Source organism: Gavia stellata, chromosome 22 (assembly GCF_030936135.1).
Source record: "Gavia stellata isolate bGavSte3 chromosome 22, bGavSte3.hap2, whole genome shotgun sequence".
Classification (NCBI taxonomy): domain Eukaryota; kingdom Metazoa; phylum Chordata; class Aves; order Gaviiformes; family Gaviidae; genus Gavia; species Gavia stellata.
Window position 1 is genome coordinate 720,802 of NC_082615.1, and position 23,692 is coordinate 744,493.

The 23,692-nt window shown below is 44.9% G+C and overlaps 1 pseudogene; it reads right to left on the reverse strand.

Moving 5' to 3' along the window:
• Positions 1 to 1,693: 1,693 nt before the first annotated feature.
• On the reverse strand, positions 1,694 to 22,988 carry LOC104260611 (myosin heavy chain, skeletal muscle, adult-like; annotated as a pseudogene).
• Positions 22,989 to 23,692: the final 704 nt, after the last annotated feature.

Sequence of the window (23,692 nt, forward strand, 5' to 3'; positions counted from 1 at the left end):
AACAGGTGTGCACTAACCTTTACTCTGAAGATCCCCAATGCATTAAAACAAAGGTCTTTACCCTTAATTTGAGCTGATGAACTTTCCTTACACTATCTGCATGCATTAAACTCGTTTTAAAGCTGAGCTCCAATGTAGATTACACAAAGCTTTCTTCAGGATCCTGAAGAAAGACTGAAGCAAGCCTGTTCAGTATATGCTATTCACATTTCCCAGATGTGTCAGCTGATATCAGAAAAGGCTGTTACTATCTCTATAAAACATCCTTCGTTAGATTATGTTTAATTCAGTTGTACTTAGTATATATGTTATGTTTCTTTAAGCACAGCAACAGGCTTGGAGGAGTGAGATGCCACTGTTCTCAAGCAGCACCATGCCTGGTCAGGATGTAGAAGGTAATGGAGGCACAGCATGGTGCCAGAAGCCTGCAGCTCACTGGGTACTGCAACAGCCAGGAACAGCAGCGAGCCTGATGCAGGAGTGCAGGAAAGAGCAACCTCCTGGACCCTGGTGGGATTGGGTGGACCTTGCTGTTCTGAAGAGACATATAAGAATTAATGAAAGCCAATTTGGATGCAAGGACCTGCCTGCAAGGACTATCTGTACAAGTGGCCAGTTGTTAAGCTTTTGTTTGTTTCTGTGTGTTTTCTAGTCTGTTTTTCTGTTTAATAACATATGAGCAACCAGGTGATATGCTGCTAAGCCTGACTTTTTAGTTTAGAAGTCTTTCGGAGTTTTGTGGTGGCTCATTATGAAAAGGGTTTAGGTAGTTGTGCCCCAAGCCATGGCTGCTGGCAGGAGTTCATCTTGCTCGTGTCTTCACATGTCACATAGCACAGGCCATTAGTATCCCACAATGTATATCCATGGCATGTTCACATCATGACTACTAAAGGCAGGTTTGGTGATTTCATCTCAGAAAGGATGTGACAGACGAGGAGGACCACTGAGAATGGCTGAAAAGGATCACCTGATACGTCAGAGTGTAATATGCTAAGTACCAGAACAGGAAACTTCTTTAATCTGCACTGCTTAGCTTGATATAAATATAATGAAATAAAAATAGTCTAATAAAACCCCACCTTCCTCCCACTGAGGAAATCTCCAACAGAATTGAAATCTTCATCCCACAAACAGTTGTCCCCCTGGAATCTTAAAACTCCTAAAAGAAAAAGATCTCAGTATAACATTACTTGATATGGCCCTGAAAGGAATGGAGAAATTGAGGATAGCATGAAAACCACACCACAGAAAACCTGCTTAGGATAAGGCACTTTCACAATCACGCAGTGTCAAACAGTAATTTCCCCACTTGATGCTTCATTAACCCTACTTTCCATTGTCAGTCATGTATTGCAGCATATGGAATACATATATAAAAACATGTATATATAATGAAATATATATAAACATATGCATATGTACTTATATATTTAATAATTTTCCATTATTATATATAAGGATACATCATAATGCAGGTATAAAACAGACAACAGAGATACTTAAGGATTTAGAAAAGATAAATGAGATTGCAGAATAAAAAAGAAAAGTCATTTGAAACGCTTACTATGTCAAGATCTCTACAATCTTTATTTTCTATAAACTTCTAAAGGAACAAACTACAATTTCAGAAAAAAGTGAGGGAGCTTCACATTCTGTGCATTCTGTAGTCACTTTACAACTTTCTAGATCCTCATTCTCCTTCATTTTTCCTATAAATCTCATGGCTCTTCACTCGGAGCTTGTTGACCTGTGACTCTGCAATGTCAGCCCGCTCCTCGGCTTCCTCCAGGTCATGACGGATCTTGTGGAAATTGATGACATTGACATTGGACAGCTCCTCCTGTGGGTGGAGACAGAGCTGTGAAAAAGGAAAGGCTGACATTTCCATTTTCCTCTACCTATAGCTTTGGAATTCCTGAAGGAAGGAGAAGTTCGATAGCCTCTGTTCCCACTTTCCAGCTCTTACCTGGGCTCTTAATACAGATTTTCCCTGTCTTTCTGGTTTCTTATTTAGAAAATTCACTAAAGGCTTGATGGAACTCCTTTTTATGTACACAATAATACTAAAACTGTATTTTTTAACCAAATGCATATAGCAGTAAGGAGACTGAGGACATGTTATGTTGAATCTTACAAGAACTTGTCAGATCAGGAATTCAGCACATCCATGTATATCTGGATTTCAGAACTGAACTAAAAAAAACCCATTGCTGGTCACTTAAATATCTTCAAATACAATTGTGTTGAATTTGGAATCCTGTTTCTGATGACCCAGACTTGATGGCCTGTAGAAGTAGCATTCTGTTTGATGCTCTAGGCCTGTTGAATTCTGGCAAGGCATTCACAAAAAATAAGTATCTAGCTGTGAATATATACATACAGAAAGTAAGTGTCTGTCTCAAAGAAAAGAGACAAGAGTAAACACCATTCACTTCCTAATCCAAGCAGTTATTAAACCCCCCTTTTCCCTCTTTCCACCTACCTTCAATGACCATCTACCTCTTGTTGATTGGCATGTATTTCTAGAACAGGTACATGTTACCTCTGAACGAAATACTCAGACAACGATGAACAACTGTAATTCAATCCAAGGACTGGGACTTTGAACTTCTATGTTGGCAGGAGCCTTAGGCCACCATCCGGTTCAATCTCCCACTCATACAAGACTAGCACCAGTGTTAGATCTGGTTGCTCAGGGACTTGTTGAGTTTTGAGCATCCACAAGAATGAAGATTCCACAGCCTCTCTGGGGTCCTGTTTCAGCACTTAAGCACTTCCATGGTGAAAATATTTATCTTAATGTCAGTCAGAATTTTGCTGATGCAACTTGAGCCCTTTGGGCACTCATGCTTTGAATGTGCACCTCCAAGACAAGTTTGTCTCCTCTTCAACAACACCACATTTGACCATTAAAGACACCAAAAAAACTGTCCTTGATAAATCCATGCTGGTATTTTCCAATTACCTTCTTCTCCTTCATGTGCCTTGACATTACTTCTGGGAGGATCTGGAACATGATCTTCCCAGTGCCTGAAGTAAGGCTGACTTGCTGTGGCTTCTTAAATCCTCTATCTTGCCCTTTTTTAAGATGAGTGCTTTTCCAGGCATCAGAGACTTCCACCACTTGAAATAACCTTTCAAAGTTAATAGAGAAATTGCAATGGCATCAGCCAGCTTCCCTAGCACAGTCAGATGCATCCATCTAGTCTATTGGACGCATGTATGTCCAGTTTGCTGAAGTGGTTCCTAGCTCAATCTTCCTCTACAGTTTGGCTTTCCTAGCTCCATCCTTGTATGTTCAGGCAATGTCCTTATACTTCTCACAAGACACTCATCCCTACTTCCACTTTCCATATATCTCCTTTTTGTATTTGAGCTTAGTCAGGAATTCTGTATTAACAATATATGGCCTTCTGCCAAAACTGCTTGACTTCCTCCACTTTCCTGTGCTCTGTAGAGGTGGTCCTTAAAAACACAGCACTCCAGTCATAAGACCTAGTACAATGTGTCTGTGATCTCAGGGAGGTCTTAGCTCTGCAGTGGCTGTACACAGGCTTCTAATTCTTCCTGCATGTTCCCCATGCTGTATGAGTTTGTCTACAGACACATGAGATAGTTTTCCTGTCATGCTGCTTTCTCAGGGGAGGTATGAGAACCTTTCCCATCATGCTGTCCCCCAGATACTTCCTTCCTGCACCCATTTGTCTTTTTATTTGGGAAATTTTGTTACCATCCCCCAATAACCTAGTTTAAAGCCCTCATTGAAGTAGCAAGCATGCTGGCAAATATGCTCTTACCTTATCTGTTCAGATAAATCCACCACTCTGCAGAAGTTCTTGTTCCTCACAAAAAGGAATAAAAGCCAAAGCCCTGCCTGTGACACCAGCCACATAACCAGCTGTTGACCTGAAGAATGCATCTTTTCGTACCTAAGCAGTCCCCTTGATCAGCAGAATCAGGGACGACAACACTTGAGCTCCCATGCCCTTCACTACAGTCCCCAGAGCTCTGTAATCTCTGGGCAGTATCACTGAGTATCAGAAACAATGATTAACTCATGATGAAAAGGATCTCAGCAGATTACCTAGTCCTGCTTCCTTCTCAAAGCAGGACCCCCATGCCTAGGGCAAAAAATGGTTAATAATCTGATGACTAGCCAAGATTTGTCAGTCTCTCCACAACATCCTAGATTGTAGTCCTTCGCAAGTAGCAAACTTCCTGAGAAAGCGGATCTGACTGGCAGATGAGTTCCTCCACCCTATGTAGAAAGGAGTGTCCAACCACTTTCACCACCCCTTCGTGAAAGCATGGGTCAGGCTAACCTGGCCCAGATGACCCCTCTGAAGAAGCGTATCTCACTTGTCACCAGACCCTGTATCTAGTCTGTAAGTGTATATCTGTAGGTGGTGAACGTGCCTTCTCCTGATGACAGATGTCCAAAGCTTCCAGCTTCTTGAAAGTCTCCATCAAGTGTAGCCTCAGGCAATCTGTCCTTCCATGTAATGCAAGGTTTGAGCTCTTGCACCTCCAGGGTCTCTCTGAGGACCTGTTGATCTCCTGTTTGGCATTCCAGAAACAACATATCCTGCTCACCTCCTCCTGCGGCTCCGTCACTTCGCAATTCATCACCTGGACCAGAACGTCTCAGCCCAGTCCTCAGGAAGAAAAACTGTGCATTCCAGTGAGACAAATCCATTTTTCCTCAGGAGCTCTGTTTTGACTGAGAACTCTGAAGTGCTGAGATGATCAACCAAATAAATTAAACAACTTCATAATATAATATTAATAAGATAGCTTGTATAAAATTACTTAATTGCTGTGTTCTTGTGAAGAAGAATTGAGGATTATTTACTTTCAAAAATAAGTTAATTTATAAACTGATACAGTCCTCATATTTTCAAATACAATTATTTGCTTACTATTCTGTGAACTCCTAATCAGTCCCAAGGATACATTATCAAACATGAAACATATCATGATAAAAAGAAAAAAAACAATTCGTAAATGCTCAAAATCACTTCCTCAATGCCCAAGTTTCTCCCTTTGAAAGTGTCTTTACCAGCACTCAGAGTGATACTTACAGCCTCTTCAGAATGCCTCTTGTAGGATTTCACCTTCATTTGCAGCTTGCCCACCAGATCCTGCAGCCTCAGAATATTCTTCCGGTCTTCCTCAGATTAGAGTGGTTGGTAAGCAGGAATGAGAGGGAATTATTGGCTTCCCACCATGTGAGGTTAACAATTCCTCTTGAGGATGGTGTGCACAAAATCTGGTTGCTGGTTTTCAAGCAAGGTTTTCCCCACATCACAAAATTATATTTCCGCTGGAGCTCATGTGAAAAAGCTTTGGTTTCCTGGGATGAGGGTGTGTCAGCCCAAGGAGGCCTCCTGCCTTACTTTGTAGGTCAGCTCCTTCATCCTCCTCTCGTACTTGCGCACACCCTTCACGGCTTCAGCGCTGCGCTTCTGCTCAGCATCAACCTCCCCTTCCAGCTCCCGCACCTGCAAAGAGAAGCCCGTCTTTGGAGCTTCCCTGCTCTCTCTCCAAGGGGCGTGCTCACTCATGCACAAATACCAGCCCTACGCACTCTGGCCTCCAGCTTCTGGATTTTCTTCTTGCCTCCCTTCAGCACCAACTGCTCAGCCTCATCGAGACGGTGCTGCAGGTCCTTTACCGTCTGGTCCAGGTTCTTCTTCATCCTCTCCAGGTGGGCGCTGGTGTCCTGCTCCTTCTTCAGCTCTTCTGCCATCATGGCTGCCTGAGGAGAGCAAAGGGTCCAAGCCATTTTGGGGCTGGAGACAGTCTGGGAGAGAATACATCCACCACCAGCAGTGAAAGGAGCACCCAACTCACATCTGTGATGGCCTTCTTGGCCTTCTCTTCAGCATTGCGGGCTTCCTGGATCGTATCCTCCATTTCACCCTGAAGTTGGGCAATGTCTGTTTCCAGCTTCTTCTTGGTGTTGATCAAGCTGGTGTTCTAGGCAAAGAGAAATGGCAAGATTTTTATTATAAAGCCTGTGACACCAAACCTACAGCCTAAGCCAAGTCTTTACTCTTCAAGCTTGCAATTAAAAATCTGGAATTCCTTTTATAAAGGTTGTTTACAAAACATGAGTGGTGGGCTCAGGTGATGGGCGCTGACCATGCCTTTCCTTGAGGCCATTCTAGACCACTGTCCTGCCCTATCCTCTGCGATATAGCAGCCCTCTGTGTTCGTTAAGTGTCAACAAAACTGCTTTTGGCACCACACCCTTACCTGGGTATGGAGGAGCTGCACACGTTCAGTGGCATCCAGAAGCTCCTGCTCAGCCACTTTCCTCGACCGCTCCGTCTGCTGCAGGGCTGCCCGTAGCTCTTCAATTTCAGCCTGCAAGAGGTTGGCTCTGCGCTCCACCATGGCCACCTGCTCCTTCAGGTCCTCCTGTGTCCTGAGAGCATCATCCAGGTGTATCTGGGTATCCTGTAAAAGCGTAAAGAGAAATTACAAGGCGGTAGAGTACTCTTGGGTTTTGGAAATATAAGGTAAGAGCTTCTTCCATATGTATCTTTGCTAAACAAACCTTGAGCAGTGCCTGTGTGTTCCTCAGGTTCTTCTGTGTCTCTGCAACCACGCGGTTGGCATGGCTCAGCTGGATCTCCATTTCATTCAGGTCTCCCTCCATCTTCTTCTTCAGCTGCAGGTCCTCATTCCTGCTCCTGATCTCAGCGTCCAGGGTGCTCTGCATGGACTCCACAATTCTGAGGTGGTTTCTCTTCAGCTGGTCGATCTCCTCATCTTTCTCTGCTATCTTCCTGTCAATCTCAGACTTCACCTGGTTGAGCTCAAGTTGGAGGTGCAAGATCTTCCCTTCTTCATGCTCTAGGGAGGCCTGAATAAGAGAGAAACACTGTATCAATGAAAGGATTTTACCCACAGCTGTTCTTTTCCAAACCATCACTTACAGAGAAAAATGTGAGTATTTTGATCTGGATGATGTGGAAACTGAGGCCTGAGTTTCATACCAAAGAGGGAGAGAGAAATATCAAGCCCCAATCTTTTACCTCTCACACTGCTCCTCAGTACCCCTCTCTGGAAAACAATTATTAGGGACATGTACCTCAGCTTCCTCCAGAGCAGCCTGGATTTCAGATTTCTCCTGCTCAATCTGCTTCTTGACTTTCTCCAGCTCATGAATCGCCTTTCCTCCCTCGGCAATCTGCTCCGTCAGGTCAGCAATCTCCTCTGCAAGGAAGGGTGAAAAGTGGCATGGTCAGGCGCAGAGCAGAATGCAGAAGGGCCCTGGTGAACTAAGGTGACGGGCATTGCTGCCAACCTGCAGGCACAGACCCATGTGGAGCGGTGGGTAGCGGCGGATAGTGAGAAAGCCCCGCCAGGAGGAGAGGGCCAGGGACTTACGCTGCAAGTTCTTGTTCTCACGCTTCAGCGTTTCCAGGTGATCCAAGGACTCCTCATAGGCATTCTTCATCTTAAACAGCTCCGTGCTGAGAGAGCGAGACTCCTTCTGGGAGGCTTCCAGCTCAGCCTGCGTTTCCTCATACTTCTGCTTCCACTCTGCCAGGATCTGAAGAGAAACGGGGCGTGAGTGTGGATGTGGCAATCAGGAGGGGATGCTCTGCCCAGGAGCCCCAGGCCGGGAGCCCAAAAGACCTTGTCAAAGTTCTTCTGCTTCTTATCCAGAGCTGCACAGGCAGTATTCGATCGCTCCACGTCAATCATCAGGTCCTCCACTTCATTCTGCAGCCTCTGCTTTGTCTTTTCCAGGGAGGCACATTTGGCATTCACAGCTTCAACGTGTTCCTCTGCATCCTGCAGGCGCTGTGCCAACTTCTTCCTGGGACGAGATAAGCACAGCTCATAACTGGAGACCAAAATGGAGATTGTGTTGTCTTTTTCACCACAGTGCTGAGGCACTTTGCAGTATTTGGTCCCTATGCAGACAATGCAGAGACTGTCCCAGGCAGTCATTTTCCTTTCCTCAGGATCTAGACATCCCTCTGCCCTCTGCACACACTATATATTGCCTTTCTTTTGCATTCTCTGTCATATGGCTTACTGGGGCTTTTAAAACCCACACCCCTTATATTACATATTTCAGTTTAATGTAACTCCTCTCCAATCTACTTGTATGCTTTTGCCTTTCTATATCTCAATGGTCTCTTCAAATTTCCATTACTTGTATCTGCCAGCCTTCCCCACTTTCCTCACATACTTGGCCGCCTCCAGCTCCTCCATGCACTGAATAGCGTCCGTCTCATATTTGGTTCTCCACTGGGCCACTTCGCTGTTGGCCTTGGACAGGGCACGCTGCAGTTCACTCTTGGCTTCCTGCTCCTCCTCATATTGTTCCCGGAGCAAGTCACAGTCGTGGCGAGCAGACTGTAAGGCATGGGCCAGGGCATTCTTGGCCTGGGTAGAGAGCGGGATTGGGACAGGAATGGTAATATCCTGGGAAATCTCTTCCAATGTATTAATTTAACACTGTGAATATGACCACTGGGAGGGTGCAGGTGTTTGCAATGAGGGACACAGGTAAGCCTGGAGGACAAAATCCACTAATCGCACTCCCCACAGAAATTAAAATCTTCTCCCAGTATGGCTTGTGCTAAGCAGACCCTGTCCCCACTAGGCAGTGTGAGGTTAAGAGTGTTTTCAATGGCCAGCTGTAGGAAAAGTCATCACCTTGATCTCTTCCTCTAAGTGCCTCTTGAGTTCCTCAATCTGTTGTGTGAAAGCCTGCTTGCCTCTTGACAACTGAGAAATCAGAGCATCTTTCTCCTCCACCTGGCGCGAATATTCACCTAGGAAAGCCCACAGAAAGGAAATGTATTCATTGTCATTCAGGACCCAAAGCTGGTGTGGGATGCTTTCCCATTGCAGAGCTCAGCGGAGGCTCTGTCACCTGATTCTGTCTGCAGACGAGCTCTTTGAGCACTGAGGTCATTGATCATGCGCTGATGCTCTTCTTCCTTTGTCTTAATCTCACTCAGCTGGTCTTCCAGAGTGCGGCACATCTTCTCCAGATTTGCCTGTGGAGTTCACAAAGAATGAAAGAAGATTAGTATCTGGACTCCTCCTTATTCTGAACAGCACGAGTCTCGCCAGAAAAATTTGAACTGATGTGCCAGCTATATACTGGTCATTGGTGTTAGAAGTTTATGAAATATAGTTCCATACAGGGACTGAGCGTTATATTGTAACCTGACCACATTTTAAAATTATATGTTTCAACATTATTTATTTTCAAGATGTTTTCAATATATTTTTCAGTACCTTGGCTTTCGAGACAGACTCCATGTTACTGGCCAAGTCATCAGTCTCCATCTTCAGCTCACTCTTCTCCTTCTCCAGCTTCTGCTTCACTCGTTGCAGGTTGTCGATCTGCTCCCCAAGCTCAGCTGTGCTGTCTGCATGCTTCTTCCGCAGGGCAGCAGCCGTGGCTTCATGCTGCAGCGTGGCCTCTTCGAGGTCACGGCGCATCTTCTGAAACTCTGCCTCACGCTTCTTGTTCATATCGATCTGAGCTGCAGTAGCCCCTCCTGCTTCTTCCAGGCGCTCGCTGATCTCCTCTAGCTCCCTGGAGAGGTCAGCCCGATGCTTCTCTGCTTTTGCCCGAGAGGTTCGCTCTGCCTCAATTTCCTCCTCCAGTTCCTCAATACGAGCCTGGGGAACATTAGGGACCCTTCACACCTCTGCCCTCCTCCTACCTGGCCTGTGTCTGGGTGAGAGAGGGGAAGGAGCAGAGACTTGCCTGCAGCTCCTTGATCTTCTTCTGAAATTGCATGCCCAGGGCTTGCTCATCCTCGATTTTGCTCTGGATCTGGCTGATTTCAAAGTCTTTCCTTTGGGCAAAGCAAACCGGGTTAGAGCTCAAAGAAAAAAGACAAGCACACCAGCCCAGCACACAGCTGCCCCACAGCCACACTTACTTCTTCAGTTTCTCATCCAGCTGCTGCTTATCATTTTCCAAATCCATTATGCTGTCATGGGCCAGCTTCAGGTCTCCTTCGAGTTTCCTCTTAGCTCTCTCAAGGTCCATGCGCAGTTTCTTCTCTTGCTCCAGGGACCCTTCCAGCTAAAAAGAACAAGACCATCAGTGCTCTGCCAACCAGGTCTAACTCCGTGCCTGCCCTGTTTTTGCTGTATGCCTGTGTGCTTACATCGTCCACTTGCTGCTCCAGCTTGGTCTTAGCTTTGGTCAGAGTATTGACTTTGTCCTCTTCTGCCTGCAGGTCGTCCAGTGTCTGCTGATGGGCCTCTTGGAGGGCTTTCTTCTCTTTTGTCAGCTTGGCAATGGTCTCGTCCAAGGCTGCCATCTCCTCTTTGAGGTTTTTCACCTTGAAAAAGAAATCAATCTCAATACAGGAATTGGAAATGGATCTCTTTTCCTTGAAAGTGAGTCACCAAATCTGTTTCATACCTTGTTTTCAGTGGCATGTTTTTCTTTCTCTACCTTGGCCAGTGTTAACTCGAGGTCATCAATATCTTTCTTCAGCTCTGAACATTCATCCTCCAGTTTTGTCTTCTTGGCTGTCAGCTCAGCATTCATCTCCTCCTCATCTTCTGCTCTTTCAGTTATCTCCTTAACTTTGGCTTCCAGCTGGATTTTGGTTTTGATGAGCTGGTCACATCTTTCCTCAGCATCAGCCAAGCTATCTGCTTCCTACAATAGAAATAATTCTTGAAGTTTTTCTTATTGCTAGTCATATCTTCTATTTTTGTCACTCATTCAGTGTTGTTGCTTAGAACATTAGATATGATATAATCATTTTCATATTCTTCACTGAAATGATATTTCACTGTGAAGCGCTATACAGCATCCATCACATGCATTCTCTATGTTTTTCTTTTGACCTTTGTCTCAGTGACCATTGCTGAGTAGCCTATTAATAATTCTGGTGAGGATTTGGAACCCAGTGTCCCGACTTCTGAAAGACATGTTATTTCAGAAAACTTTAACCTACTCAACTAGAAGTGTACTCTCAGGTTAAAGATGTCTCCCATGCTTTTCATCATACATTGAAGCCTCTGAAATGGTGGGAATTCTTTCACACCTCTATTTACTCTTTTTCCTATTATAATACTTCAGACAATGTTTTAGTTAGAGTGTGACTATATGGTCACATTTACTTTATATATATATACACACTTTACACTGTGTGTATATATATATATCTGTAGTTTTGTAAACTTTACATATACACATTTTATATATACACTCTATGTGTAGATATATAATATACATATATATTCACACATACATTTTTATATATGTTTTATATATTATATCTATGTCATACATATGTTTATTTTTATATATATTTTTATACACACATATACTTTCATTGAAGATATTTTCTTCTTTACATTGAGTCTGTGGGGATGTAAGACTGAAGTCTCTCCAACCCAAATCACCTGCCAGGGCCACATATAGACCAGTCTTATGTATGGCCCTTATTTATAAAATTGGGTTTTGTTATGGTTGCTGTGCAGATTAATCTGTCCTATTTGATTCTGTTCTCTTTGGAAGGCATGTTTTATCTTCATTTTCTACTAACCAAGAAGTACGAAATGCACTCATGTTACTCACAGCCTGCGCTTGGAGCTGCAAGTCATTTTTCTCCTGCAGCAGGGCCACCATTTTCTCCTCCAACTCCTTCCTCTTTGCCTCAGACTTTGCAAGCTCTTCCTTGGTTTTCTCAAACTCTTCCTTCATGTTAGCCATCTCCTTCTCAGATTCTGCACTCTTCAGCAAGGGCTTGATCTTGAAGAACAGCTTCATCCAAGGCCAGTGCTTCACATTCATGAATGCACGAATGTTGTACTGGATGCAGAAGATGGCCTCCCTGAAATGCAAATCAAACACAGAATAACTAACTCACAGAATCACACAGTGGTTAAGACTGGAAGAGACCTCTGGAGGACATCTTGTCCAACCCCTCCGGCTCAAGCACAGTCACCTAGAGCAAGTTGCTCAGGATACACACAAAGAATTGTCAGCGTGATGCCTGCAGAAACAATGGACAATGAGATGAACTTTAAGAAGAATGTCTACCTCCTCTCCACGATTCTCTGGTACTCCATTCTCATCAGAAAGCCCTTGCACCTGGCTTGTGTGCAAGTCATGATCTCTGCTAGTTTCTCATCCCTCATCTCCTCCAGGAGACCTATCAGCCCAGCTTTGAAGAATACCTTGAGAAAGGGGATGACATAAGACATCACTCTTAGGTCATCAAAACAAAAAAACAGATTACATTTCCATATGAATTACTGTTACCAAAGTAATTGAGACTTTATGGAAGGGGAAGGTGATGTTTTGATTTTATTTAGTTCTCTAAATTGACTATAACCACTCACACTTTCACACCAATATAGTCACAAACACCAGTGTGTATGTGTCCAGGCAGTCTGAATGGAATGATTTGTCTGATACACAGAAGACAAGGAATTTCAGCTACAAATCCCTCACTACACCCTCTAGGTTTATCTTGAATGACATTCACAAACTGGTAAGTGGACAGGCTTTTTTATCCTTTTTAGGAATCAATGGCTTTGCAGAATGTTTTTTCACCTCAGAGTATTGCTTCATACTTCACAAAACTCAGTGAAGGCTGCTGACCATTTCCTTTTGTTTCCTCATTTTCTGCATCTTTTTGATACAGTCTTTCTGCTGCCATCCTCCTAGTTAACAGAGCACAGACTGTCTGCTAATGGGACTACCCTGTGGCGTTGGTGCAAGCTACATCTTCCTGCTACCAGTTACAAATGCTACCACCTTTACTGCTGGCAAACATGTCCTTGTCTATTTATGCATGCTGTTGCTTTAGTCCTTGCACTGCTTTTGTTTCTACTGCTTTTATGCATGTACATTTCTATTCATATTTCATTCATACCTCTCAATATTTCTTTAACAAATCTCTGTATTTTAACCAAGTTGTACTTGTACCTTGGTATGACCAAATTTATATTGGGTGTGATCAATGGCAATGGATCCAAGGAGCTTCTCAGAAGCTTTCTTGCTATCCATGAACTGTCCCTCTGGGACAGCACTTGCATTCAACACCCTGTATATGTAGGAAAAAACAGAATGTAAGAATATTCCTACTACACAAGCCAACATGCTTTTTTAAGCCAAGCTTGCTGGCTTCCCAGGATGGCAGGATAGTGTCTTGGCTGAACCTTGACTGATTTTTTAACACATTCCTTTATTAGGTAGAGATAAATTTTCTGAGCAATGTAAGAAACTTTTGCTACAACTTATCCATTATAATTCTACATGGAGTAGATGATACCACAGTATCACTGACAGTAAAATAATTCTTAAAAAAATGGGAACACTGTGTTAAATATTATAATGAATGCATTATTTAAATCACATACAGAGGTTACAAAAAAGCTGCATTAGAATGAAATTTGAGCTAGCTGGGACTGGAAGGAAACCTGGCACACCGTCTAATCAGTCTCAAAATAACCATATTGCTCTCAGGGCCCTGAAGGCACCAATAAGTCTTAGCGGCCCTGACCAGCCTCACCTAGGGCCTCCACCTCACCTAGGGCCTCCACCATGGGCCCATTTCAGCTTAGGCCTGGGATCTCATTTCTTGCGTGAGTTACATCATAGCTGTTCTCCAGACCAGTCTCTGGCCTTGCTTTCTCAATGGACCTTGGACCTATACTGTAGGTAGTTGTGTCCTCCATGGAGCTCTTGTATGGAAATTGCAGCTTTGTTTCCAGAGCTGTCTCTAGCCCCATCTCCTACTGCTCCTGACAGGACTACCCAGATGGTGCCTGGATCTGATTCAATGCTTGCCTTGTCTGAGATTATTGATGGACCCCTTACCAGCTCCCAGCTCTGGCCACCATGTTCAGACCCTCTCGGACTGCACCCTGTTGGGTGTTGTTGGTGAGGGTCTCCCCTGGCGTCACCTTCAGCTCCCAGTTCTCCTTCTCTTAGGGATCAGCTGGCCATTGTTGCTCCCTGATAATTGCTTATAGAAATTCCAGCTGTTCTTGCAACAGACAATGTCAGGACCTTTCTAGGGAGGATACCAGTATGTCCTGTTTGCTTTCAATGAGTCATGTAATGCTATCAAAAGAACAGGTGAGACATACAGTGCTGAGTAAAGACAACAAAGAGTACTTATATCATCTCTACAAAAGATATATCAATGTCCTAACATAGTCCTAAATTGTCCCACCAGGTTAAGGCTGTATACACATAGACTTAGCTATAATAAGACAGTATGCTGGAGAAACCTGACCTCTGTTTAAAGTCAGCATAGAGAACTCTGCTGGGGAACCCTTTCCTGCAAATTCTGATCCCTTCCAACACGCCGTTGCACCGAAGCTGGTGCAGCACCAGTTCATGCTCCATGACACCTAAAAATTCAGAGCACAAGTGAACATCATGGATTGCAACACAGAGATCTTCAGTATCACAGGAAAATATATAGCTGAGGCTTCTACCAGGTGTTTTTGTTTCATTGGGGATGATGCATCTCACAAAATGTGGGTGAGTGCTGCGCAGATTGGTCATCAGCTTGTTTAAGTTCTCCTGAAGAATTATGAACAAAAGTTTATATTAGTAAATGTTCTGCACATTTACCTTTACAGTAAAACTACCATAATGCCATCAAACTTGTTGGAGCCATATGAATACAGTATTCTGTTTCGTTTTATGAATACTGTGATAAAATAAAATGTAAAAAATGTTGCCATTTTTCTCTGGAAAGCTCATAGAGTACTAATGACATAATTTTATCTGAAATACCAATATCTTTGATATATTTCACAAATTCTATTCCAAATAATGAGTTAATTTGAGTGAATATTAGTATTTATTTAAAATCCTATTGTCTATGTTCCCTGTGGAGCCAAGTGTGAAAGAGGTGGTTTTTTATATGTGATTCAGAGGTAGGCACAAAGATGACAGTAGTGGAGAACTGGGCAACAGATTCCACCTGTGGTCCAAAGCCTTGTAAAATAAACAGCTATCAGTAACTTTCCCCCGCCTCAAATCACATCTGAGAGGGCAGATTCTCAATCTTTTTAAACCATATCAAAAGAGGTATTTTTAAGATGTAAGTCATGTTTTTGAAAAGCCAGTTTTGGCAATGATGGTGGACACCAAAACAGAATAAAACCAATGTGGCAGAGGCTACTAAGTTTATCTTGTAAAACTCACAGTTTTTCAGGTGTGTGATGTAAAATATAATTTTAACAGGAAGAACAGAAGGAGAAGTAAGAAAAGGAGGACAACTAAGGAGATATTTACAAATGTCTTTCACCCATGAGAAGTCTACACCTGTACCAGTGACTGCTCCTGGAGCCCAGGCACACGTGCCCATCTTTCACTCCAGGGGAGGCTGGATAAGGAGGCCAAGAGCAGAACAAAAGCAACTCAGGAAGAAATGGGCCATTTGAAGAAGGGAGCCCTAAAGTGAGAGATGAGTATATGGTCCTAAATGCCTGTAGGGAAGAACAGCAACTTCACCGAGAAGAAGCATATGGGAAAGCCAGGCAGGAAGGCCCAGGCTTGAGAAAGAACTGTTAAGTCACTGACTTGTTAGCAGTCTAGAGCTCAAGATATGGGGATATTTCACACATACCAGACTAACCCCTAGAGTATGCAGCTGACATGGGAAGGGTGAAGAAGTCATTTAATCAGAAAGGCAAAACAATCTAATTACAAGACTATATTTCACCTTGAAATCTGGAGGAGAGGGAAAAAAGGCTTCTATGCTATATAAGACAATTTTATTAAGGTAGCTGACAACATCATTGTAAAGTAGGAGATAAAGGGATAAGCTCTGCATTCACTGCAACAGAGGTTAAATAACATGATGGATTTCCTTGCTGTAAGAACATGGGTCATGAACTCTGAAAAACTATGACTTCAGCTTACCAAACTAGAACCAAGAACCATTCAGATTTCAAGGGAGTTTATTTTCCCTTTCCAGATCAACAGAGATAACAAATTCTGTACTTACCCGAAAAAGAGCTGAGAGAGTCTGGAAAGAAGAACTCTTGGAACTTGAGGACCAGGCTAACGAGGATATGGATGAAAGTCCATCTGCGGGGCTGCCTAGGGCGAGACAGCCTGCCCCACGCATCACAACCACCTCTACCAAGACAAAAAGGAGGGTAATTGTTGTAGGCGATTCCCTCCTGAGGGGAACAGAGGGCCCAATATGCCGGCCTGACCCAACCCACAGGGAAGTTTGCTGCCTCCCTGGGGCCCAGGGGAGAGAGGTCACTAGGAAACTCCCCAGTCTGGTACAGCCCACCGATTACTACCCACTATTGGTTTTGCAGGTTGGCAGTGATGAGATCGAGCAAAGAAGCCTGAAAGGGATCAAGAAGGACTTTAAGGCACTGGGGAGACTGGTTGAGGGATCGGAAGCACAGGTGGTGTTTTTCGCAATCCCTTCAGTGGCGGGGAGGAATGCTGATAGGAATAGGAAAGCGAACATGGTCAACGCGTGGCTCAGAGACTGGTGCCATTGGAAGAATTTTGGATTCTTTAACCGTGGGGCGGTCTACATGGCACCGGGCCTGCTGAGTGCAGACGGTGTTCAGCTATCCTCAAGGGGGAAAAGTATCCTTGCCCGTAAGTTGGCAAACCTCATCAAGAGGGCTTTAAACTAGACTTGAAGGGGGAAGGGGATGAAGCCAGGCTACTCAGAGATGAGCCTAGGGGTGACGCGCCACTGTTGGGGGCAAGATCAATAGCCCAGCTCAAGTGCATCTATTCCAATGCATGCAGCATGGGCAGCAAACAGGAGGAGCTGGAAGCCATCATGCAGCGGGACAGCTATGACATGGTCGCCACAACAGAAACATGGCGGGATGACTCGCATGACTGGAGTGCTGTGATGGAGGGCTATAAACTCTTCAGGAGGGATAGGCAAGGAAGGAGAGGCGGTGGGGTGGCTCTGTACGTCAAGGAGTGCTTTGATTGTATAGAGCTCGATGATTTTTATGAAGGGGTTGAATGCTTATGGGTAAGGATGAGGGGGAAGGCCAACAAGGCGGATATCCTGCTGGGTGTCTGTTATAGACCACCCAACCAGGATGAACAAGCCGACGAAGCGTTCTACAAGCGACTGGCAGAAGTCTCACAGTCGCAAGCCCTTGCTCTTGTGGGGGACTTCAACTTACCGGATGTCTGCTGGAAGTACAACACAGCTAAGAGGAAACAGTCCCAGAGGTTCCTCGAGTGTGTCGAAGATAACTTCCTGACGCAGCTGGTAAGTGATCCTACAAGGGAAGGTGCCCTGCTTGACCTGCTGTTTACGAACAGAGAGGGTCTGTTAGGAGAAGTGAAGGTCGGAGGCCGTCTTGGGCTTAGCGACCATGAAATGATAGAGTTTTCAATTTTTAGCCAAGTAAGGAGGGAGGTCAGCAAAACTGCTACCATGGACTTCCGGAGGGCAGACTTTGGCCTGTTCAGGACACTGGTTGAGAGGGTCCCTTGGGAGACGGTCCTGAAGGGCAAAGGGGCCCAGGAAGGCTGGACCTTCTTCAAGAAGGAAATCTTGAAGGCGCAGGAGCAGGCAGTCCCCATGTGCCGTAAGAAGAGCCGGCGGGGAAGACGACTGGCCTGGCTGAACAAGGAGCTTTTGCTGAGGCTCGGGGAAAAAAACAGAATTTACCACGTCTGGAAGAAGGGGCAGGCAGGTGAAGAAGAATACAAGGACCTCGTTAGGTCATGCAGAGAGGGAATTAGGAAGGCAAAAGCCCAGCTAGAGCTCAACCTGGCCACGGTCATGAGGGACAAGAAAAAATGCTTCTATAAATACATTAACAACAAAAAAGACTCAAGGAGAATCTCCATCCTTTACTGGATGCCACGGGGAACATTGTCACAAAGGATGAGGAAAAGGCTGAGGTACTTAATGTCTTCTTTGCCTCAGTCTTTAATAGTCAGACCAGGTATCCTCAGGGTATCCATCTCCCTGAGCTGGATGACAGGGATGGAGAGCAAAATAGGCTCCCCATGATCCAGGAGGAAGCAGTTAACGACCTGCTATGCCACCTGGACACTCACAAGTCTATGGGGCCTGATGGCATCCACCCAAGGGTGCTGAGGGAGCTGGCGGAGGAGCTTGCCAAACCACTCTCCATCATTCATCAACAGTCCTGGTTAACAGGGGAGGTCCCGGACTACTGGAAGATTGCTAATGTGACGCCCATCTACAAGAAGGGCTGGAGGGAGGATCCGGGGAACTACAGGCCTGTCAGCCTGACCTCGGTGCCGGGGAAGATTATGGAGAGGCTCATCTTGAGGGTGCTCACGGGACATGTGCAGGATAACCAAGGGATCAGGCCCAGCCAGCACGGGTTCATGAAAGGCAGGTCCTGCTTGACCAACCTGATCTCCTTCTATGACCAGGTGACCCGCCTAGTGGATGAGGGGAAGGCTGTTGATGTTGTCTACCTGGACTTCAGCAAAGCCTTTGACACTGTTCCCCACAGTATTCTCCTGGAGAAGCTGGCGGCACGTGGTTTAGACAGGTACACTCTTCGCTGGGTTAAAAACTGGCTGGATGGCCGAGCCCAGAGAGTTGTGGTGAATGGGGTGAAATCCAGTTGGCGGCCGGTCACAAGCGGAGTCCCCCAGCGCTCAGTTTTGGGACCGGTCTTGTTTAATATCTTTATTGATGATCTGGATGAGGGGATAGAGTGCACCCTCAGCAAGTTTGCAGTTGACACCAAGTTGGGCGGGAGTGTTGATCTGCTGGAGGGTAGGAAGGCTCTGCAGAGGGATCTGGACAGGCTGGATCGATGGGCCCAGGCCAATTGTATGAGGTTCAATAAGGCCAAGTGCCGGGTTCTACACTTTGGCCACAACAACCCCAGACAACGCTACAGGCTTGGGAATGAGTGGCTGGAAAGCATCGCCGCAGAAAAGGATCTGGGGGTGTTGATCGACACCCGGCTGAATATGAGCCAGCTGTGTGCCCAGGTGGCCAAGAAGGCCAATGGCATCCTGGCCTGTATCAGAAATAGTGTGGCCAGCAGGAGTAGGGAGGTGATTGTGCCCCTGTACTCGGCTCTGGTGAGGCCGCACCTCGAATACTGTGTTCAGTTTTGGGCCCCTCACTACAAGGAAGACATTGAGGTGCTGGAGTGTGTCCAGAGAAGGGCAACGAAGCTGGTGAGGGGTCTGGAACACAAGTCTTATGAGGAGCGGCTGAGGGAGCTGGGGTTGTTCAGCCTGGAGAAGAGGAGGCTGAGGGGAGACCTTATCGCTCTCTACAACTACCTGAAAGGAGGTTGGAGAGAGGTGGGTGTTGGTCTCTTCTCCCAAGTGACTAATGACAGGACTAGAGGAAATGGCCTCAAGTTGCGCTAGGGGAGGTTCAGGCTGGATATTAGGAAAAAGTTCTTTACTGAGAGGCTAGTGAAACATTGGAACAGGCTGCCCAGGGAGGTGGTAGAGTCACCCTCTCTGGAGGTATTCAAGGAGCGTGTGGATGTGGCATTGTGGGATTTGGCTTGATGGGCATGGTGCTGTCTGGTGTGGGTGGGTTTTTTGGTGTGGGTTGTGGTGTGGTTTTTTATTGTTTTTTTTTTTATGGTTGGACTTGATGATCTTACAGGTCTTTTCCAACCTTAGTGATTCTGTGATGATTCTTCTTGCCACCCTTCTTGCTACCACCACCTTCTACACAGTTGAAAAAATGTATATTTTAAAATTTTAATTTTTAATTCTCCCTGTACATTGTGTATGAATGAACCTAAAGATTTTATAGAACTGACCTGATTCTCCACCATAAGAGGAGAAGAGTAAGGCCAGTGTCTTCACAGACGATTTCTGGTACAACCCAATGACAGTTTCATTCAGGGGGTCCTTGTTCTTCTCAAGCCAGCCAGTGATGTCGTAGTCCACCGTGCCAGCATAGTGGACCAGGGAGAAGTGGGCCTCAGCCTTGCCTTTGCCAGGCTTGGGCTTCTGGAAGTTACTGGACTTGCCCAGATGCTGGTCGTAGAGCTTGTTCTTGAAAGAGGTGTCCGTTGCCTTGGGGAACATGCACTCCTCTTCCAGGATGGAGAAGATGCCCATGGGCTGGAAGAAGGCAAAAGAAACATAGATGTCAAATTGGCCTTCTGACACAAAGGTGGCTGGGCTTATCTCAATACAGTATGAAATCACAAATAAAGACTGTGGTATCAGTAAGACGATACTGCTGTCTCTTTTCAAATCCAAATAGCAGGGTTAAGCATGGATACTTATGCAGTTTACTTTCAAAGGCTCAGTGACTGATGGAAATTTACATTATTTGTGCCAGAAAATATGAAAAATAAGGTTAAAAATGTCATATTCACAAAAACTCTTGGTCTCAACAGCTCATAGTGTATGGATATGTGCTAATAAAAGTGGTCATTGGTCAAGATCCTCCTAGTCACTGAATGCCATGTCCCGTAATGAACTTGACTGCTGTCTTATTGCTCCAGTTGATGCAGATGAGAGGACGATTATCAACTGGAAGTTGTGAAGTTCCATCTTTTACATTGCAAATATTAAAAAAAAAAAAAAAATCTCCAGTTCTAGCTGTACTGCTAGGCAGAAATGAATGTGTCAGAGCTTAAAAGAAACTTGCAGGCTTTATAGTGGAAACTAACTCTAGCTGTTAAGAAAGAATAGTTATTGGGAGCTTTGCTGTGTTTTGGCTCTTGAAAAGAGATCAGTACAGAGCTGTTGCCATGAAGCTGTTGAAACCTCACAGGTAAAATAAGCTACATATTCAGGTATTTTGAATAATCAAAACTGAATGTTTGGACTTGAATGTGGAAGAGTCCACTGAAAAGTGATGTCAAGTAACTATAGAATTTCCAGATGCATAATACAGCTGAACAGGAAGGATACCTTCTCAATCAGCTCAATGCAGGCAGCCAGGTCCATCCCAAAGTCAATGAAAGTCCATTCAATTCCTTCCTTCTTGTACTCCTCCTGCTCCAGCACAAACATGTGGTGGTTGAAGAACTGTTGCAGTTTCTCATTGGTGAAGTTGATGCACAGCTGCTCGAGGCTATTGAACTGCAAAACACAGACAGATGCAGCTATTTTTGAACCATGTTCTTCATTCTGTAAAACAGTGAGATTTACTCCATTACTTGCCAGCTCAGACTAGATCTATGGTTAGAACAGCTTATAATTCATCTGTAGAACTCTTCTACAGCATCTTTCCTGTAGCAAGCATGTACCAGACACAGCTGAACAGCCTGATCTGTGATTTACAGCTATATCTAGTGAAAAGAGCCAACACCAGGGCAAGTGTTCTTTTCCTAACACTTACTATGATTATCGGACCTAGTAGGTGCCTGTGGTCAGGTCATCTCTATGTAATTGCACATCATGCATCTGAAGACTAGCACTGCAGGTCTCTTCTCTCATGTCAGCACTCTGCTCTTGTCATGCAACAATGGTATCCTATGTTGAAAGAGGAAAAACTTGAGAAACCTAAATTCACAAGCTTCCACAGTGAAAACTACACTATACTAAGTGCCATGTGCAGCATTCTCAATAACACCTTTCCCTTCATACTGAAGAAAGACAGACTTCTAATTCAGTGCTCTCAGAGGATTTTCTGGTATTCTTTGCAACAAATATTCATAATTTGTACACAGTTATAAAGCATACTCAGGGAAAAAACTTATAAGGTTAGTCCCTAGGTATGTTACAACACTTCTTTCTGATTCAATTTTAATCTTTCAATTATTCCATTTAAAATTTCTTCTTCTTTTGGATCAAGTCCTTGCTTTTCACTGCATCCAGAAACACATAATTTTTGGTGCCCAAGTACACCAAAATTGTCATTGCAAAAAGCCTGTGGTCCTTTGCCACCATTTTCATCCTGTAATGGTCCACCTGACAGTCCTTTAACACCCGCTTTCTATGCATTATGAGATATTTTGTACTTCTGGAGAGTGGTATTACTGACTTGTTCATGTAAATCCATAATCTTTGTATGGCTGGGTGCTTCTGAGCTGCTATAAGTGCATAATAATTTTTCCACTATCACGTAAAATAAAACAACGTATTTCTCTGAGTTTCCTTAATGGTTGGATGGCTCTTCTAAGAAGCATTTAACAAACTTTTTCTTACATGAAAGATCTCGAAAACAGCAATGTCCAGGACACCAATGAAGTACTGTCTGGAATGCTTGGTATCCAGCTATTGATTGATACGAACAACCATCCATAAGAACATCCTGTCGTAGACAGCCTTTGCCAAAGCACCCACTGAATGGTGCACCTATACCAGGAGAAAACAAAGAAAGTTACCAGCCTGGCTGAACAGAGAGCTTTGGATGGAACTCAGGAAAAAAGGAGAGTTTATGACCTTTGGAAGAAAGGGCAGGCAACTCAGGAGGACTACAAGGATGTTGTGAGGTTTTGCAGGGAGAAAATTATAAGGGCCAAAGCCCAGCTAGAACTTAACCTGGTGATTGCCATAAAAGGCAACAAAAAATGTTTCTATAAATACATTAGCAACAAAAGAAGGGCTCAGGAGAATATTCATCCTTTACTGGACATGGGGGGAAACATAATGACAAAGGATGAGGAAAAGACTGAGGTACTTCATCCTTCTTTGCCTCAGTGTTTAATAGTATGACCAGTTGTTCTCCAGGTACCCAGCCCCCTGAGCTGGAAGACAGGGACGGGGAGCTGAATAAAGCCCCCACAATGCAAGGGGAAATGGTTAGCAATCTGCTACACCACTTAGATACCCACGAGTCTACGGGGCCGGATGGGATCCACCCAAGGCTACTGAGGGAGCTGGTGGAAGTGCTCACCAAGCCACTTTCCATCATCTACCAGCAGTCCTGGCTGACTGGGGAGGTCCCAGTGGACTGGAGATTAGCAAATGTGATGCCCATCTTCAAGAAGGGCCGGAAGGACGATCCAGGGACCTACAGGCCTGTCAGCCTGACCTCGGTGCCGTGGAAGATTTTGGAGCAGATCATCTTGAGTGCCATCATGCGGCATGTACAGGACAACCAGGTGATCATGCCCAGTCATCATGGGTTTAGGAAAGGCAGGTCCCTGCTTGAATAACCTGATCTTCTTCTATGAAAAAGTGACCCGCTTAGTGGACGAGGGTAAGGCTGTGGATATAGTCTACCTAGACTTTAGTAAAGCCTTTGACACCATTTCTCACAGCATTGTCCTGAAGAAACTGGCTGCTCATGGCTTGGACGGGCGCACTCTTTACTGGGTAAAAAGCTGGCTGAATGGCCAAGCCCAAAGGGTTGTGTTTTGGTGAATGGAGTTAAATCCAGTTAGCGGCCAGTCACAAACAGTGTTCCCCAGAGCTCAGTATTGGGGCCAGTCTTGTTTAATATCTTTATCAAGGATCTGGACGAGGGGATCAATTGCACCTTCAGTAAGTTTGCAGACGACACCGAGTTGGGCTCGTGTGTTGATCTGCTTGAGGGTAGGAAGGCTCTGCAGAGAGATCTGGACAGGCTGGATCGATGGGCCGAGGCCAGTTGTATGAGGTTCAGCAAGGCCAAGTGTGGGATCCTACACTTGGGTGACAACAACCCCATGCAATGCTACAGGCTTGGGGACAACTGGCTGGAAAGCTGCCCTGCAGAAAAGAACCTGAGGGTGTTGACTGACAGCCGGCCGAATATGAGCCAGCAGTGTGCCCAGGCTCTTGTGCAGGCCAAGAAAGCCA